Raw genomic sequence first — 4356 nt, 5'->3', positions numbered from 1 at the left:
TAGTTAAGCTATCATTAAATTTTCCATGTTCATCTTGGAATTTGTTGAATACATCTGCTTGACCAACAAAAAAAAGAAAAGTAGAGGTATAAGTTGGATGTAATAGGGCCAGGTTTTAAGCCAACCTAATGCCAATCCTAAATATTGCGTCCAAGCTTGAGCTCAAACCAAACTAGGGCTAGGTTTTATTCATTTATTGTAAATGAATAAAAGTGCATTATTGTTTCATGTTGATATTGGTATGTTTCTGTGAAATTACCCTTTAAACTGAACACTTATGAGACTCGTATTAATTTACAACATTCTTAGCCATTGAATAGACTTGGAGAATTTATCCTACCAAGGATGACACTGATGTGTTGCCAATGAAGTTGGGGTAGCTTGTCTCAACTACTAGGATTAGACCCAAAGTACATGCAATGTATGTTTGGTTGAAACCCTGAACGTGAATCATTTTCCAATTATGCCTTGGGCCTCGGAGATTGATGGAAAAAATCGGAAAGTTAGACATAACCCCTAGACTTGTTTATGGTATTGTACTAGGTGTTGGATTTGACTGTCTTTGATATGCCAATCAGTGAGATCCATTGTAGGTCAAAACCTGGGTATGTTGGGGCAGTTTGAGAATTCACTTAAGTGGGTGATCATAGTGATAGGATCTACTTCTTTGTCAAACAAAGTGAATGATAGGGTTTACCTTTTCTCTGATGGAAACCTAAACTATCAGTAATTGATTTCAACAGTATTTGAGATTTGGTTTTGCAAAATATATTTATGTTTTATGAAAAAAAATGTTTACAAAAGGTTTTAATTCCTAGAATCCATCTGAGTAGAGAATGTGACATTGTACTTTATAGCTAAGGGAGAGGTCATTCCTTGTCGTGCAGTGTTTAATCATTATGGGCCGAGAGGTTAAGTGTAAGAGACCATTGAGGGCTAATTACCTGATGGGCTTTATTTTACTTAAGTCCATTATACTTGGATTTTCATAGGATAGTTGAATTCAATGATCATTTAAGTGTAATTGCTGGGCCCATTTTGAGCCCATAGTGATGTGCTCAGGGGTTTACTGCATTTAATAGTGAATTCGATCAGGCCTTTTCAGAGAGGCTAGGCCAAACCCATGTGAACTTATGTGAGGTCATTGTGGGGCCCCACGTCATACAAATCAGGCATAAGTTGGCCATGCAACACCCTTGGGTCGGAGCCGTATAGCTGATGGGCCTAAAACCCATAATTAATATGTTTAATTAAATTGTGGCATGGGGCGAATATGAGTTTGGAAATGGTTATAGAGCATATATGAGGATAATGCTTATTTCTTAATAGAGTTCAGATCTAAATTAGATTTGGATAATCTCCTAATTTGATTAGGAGAAGTGCTCCATAAAGAGATAAAAGAAAAACAGGGCAAACTGATCAAGAAGAGTTCGGATCTCTTATCCACAGCTTCCTACCTATATCCTTGCCCATGCTATAAATTTTGGACACATGTCCACTAACATGTGCCTCTTCTTCACATGTGCAGAATTGCATGTGAATTCAAAGGGATGTAATGGGATGGACGTCCATTCTGTCAGAATTCACCCATTAACGTAAAAATAAATACTTTCCCCTTCCCAAGAATCCTAATAGTCTCATTCTTTCCATTCATTTCTCTATAGTGTACTATTCCATGAAACTTCACCGGCAACCGGCAATGGGCAACCAGCAATTGGTGATGTGCTCACTGACATCTTATTCTCTCTATACTCCATCAGTTAACCTTTTTCTTCTATTCTCCATAACACCATGTTCCAAGAGATTCCACAGACATACGACATCCAGAAGTCGACAACTGAGGACATTCTCACTGATACACCGGTTGTTAAGTAACCGCAACCAGTACAAGAAAAAATTGAGCATTCTTTTCTTATAGTTCTTCCAACTAGGTTCTTCTTAGTGGTAGTTATGTTGAGTTTTATTTGATTCGCTTATTTTTTGTTTTCTTCTGGCTAGGCACAGTAATCTCCTTAATTTATTCTCACATTATTTTTTCCCATATTGATGGTTTTCTTGTACTATTGCATGGTATTCCAAAGCCTATGATGGGAAAACCCTCAATTTTTTCTATATTGGTTGAGGTTACTTAACCACTAGTGTATCGGTGAGCACGTCCTCAGTTGTCGGCTTCCGGATATTGGATGTCGGATGTCAATGGAATCTCTTGGAACAAGATGTTATGGAGAATAGAAGAAGGTTAACCAATGGAGTACGGGGAGAATAAGATGTTGGTGATCGCGTTGCCGGTTGCCAGTGAAGTTTCTTGGAACAATATGCTATAGAGAATAGAATGGAGAGAATGAGACTATTAGAGTTCTTGGGAAGGGAAAAGTAATTATTTTTAGGTAAAAAAATTAATTGGGTTAATGGGTGAATTCTGACGGGATGGACTTAATTTCCATCCCATTACATCCCTTTGAATTCACATGCAATTCTGCACATGTGAAGAAGAGGCACAAGTTAGTGGACATGTCCAAAATTTATGGCATGGGTAGGGATGTTTGTAGGAAGCTGTGGGCAGGAGATCCGGACTTGATCAAGAAGACCTCTTAATTCTGCTCTCTCTCTCTCTCTCTCTCTTCTTCTTTTGTCTTAAGTATACATCTCCCTCTTTGTTGGTTTCAAATCAGGTCCAATTCAGTGCAAGACCGATCCTTAAAAATACAGTTTTTCAAAACATAGGGAATTCAATTCGTGGAAGGATTAGGAAATTTTTGAAATTTCACTCAGCCATGTAGCATAGTTTGGCCATCTATATGATGGATCCTAACCCATCCTTTAGTCCAACTCAAAATTGAAAATTGCATACAAACATCTCTGCATGTATGTGTATGTATGTATATATAGGGGTGAGCAAAAAAAAAAAAATGAACCAAAAAATTGATTTACTGAACCGGTCAATTTGGTGTTTTACAAAAACCAAAGGTATTGGTTTGGTTTCAGTTAACCAATATAGAAAATTGGCAGTTAACGAAACCAACTGATATACATATATTTTTATATATTTTATATATATTTATGTAAATTATATATATATATATATATATATATATATTTAATATATTTTTATATATTATAAATTAATAAATATGCATTATATATTTAATATATGATATATTATTTATTATTTAAAATATAATATTATATATATTTATAATTTTTTATTATATATTTTTTATAATATATATTGTAAAAATAAAAAACCGATAGTTAACCAAATCGATCAACCAATTGGTTTCAGTTCGATTTTGATTATCGATTTTCCAAAAATCAATAATACCACTTTAATTACAAAAAAAATATCCACGATTCAGTTAACCTAACCGTGAGCACCCCTAATTACATCTCTTTCTATCAAGATTTGTACGCATGCACGTTAGGCTGGGCAGAGCACTAGAGGCTATACCCAAGCCTAGTCCTAAAAATAAAAAAAAAACCCAGGGTTTTGGACACCAGCTTAACTTGTGCAAAAATGCCGGCTAAATCCAGTCTGGCTCAGGTTGAGACATAAAACCAAATTGCACCCTAGAAATGTTGATAGATGGAAACATTAACACATAAGCTGTCGTGCATATTTTCCTTTATAGAGGATCGGGGATTAACCTGATCCCCCGAGTTGGCCACATAACCCATTTGAAACTTGTCCAGTTGTCTGAAACTATCAATAAAGTGGACTGACCCGGGTTGTTTTGGGGTGAGATAAAAGATAAAATATTAGTTAAAATAAATTAAAAATAAGAAATAATAGATGACAAATGAAAGCCTGATATATTATTATCATAAACCATTATCCAAATTCATGATGAATTTACAATGGTCATGCCTCACAATGCAATCAGTTGAAACATCAGATAATGTTTCCTCCAACAGCTACTGAAGCTGTGGTTCAAGCAAAGATTTTCCCATCACGCCTAATCAGCATCCAAACATACCAAATGTGCCACACTACGCGTAGGATGCGGTGTGTGTTTTACAAGCTTTTAAAAACCGTACCAGACAGAACCGTTTTAGAGACCGGTTTCCAGGTCGAACAGTCCAATTACCCAGTTTGAATGAACAGTCCATTTTAAATTAAAAAAATAATTAAAATAAAAAAAAATGGCCAAAAGCCATTGTTCAGGTCAATGGATCAACAGTTTGACCACCTAAGTCAACAAGTGTTTGATCAAATCAACGGTTTTTGGCTTGGAAACGGTTTTATAATGAAACAGAATCGGTTGCCTGACCATTCTCAGGTCAACCAAGTCCAGCCATTCAGTCTAATCCGGTTTTCAAAACCATGGTGTTTCATCCTCAATCCTATCTATCACCACA

This window comes from Nelumbo lutea, chromosome 1 (assembly GCF_056320005.1).
Source record: "Nelumbo lutea isolate HS-2025 chromosome 1, American lotus-T2T, whole genome shotgun sequence".
Classification (NCBI taxonomy): Eukaryota; Viridiplantae; Streptophyta; class Magnoliopsida; order Proteales; family Nelumbonaceae; genus Nelumbo; species Nelumbo lutea.
This window is presented reverse-complemented; position numbering follows the sequence as displayed.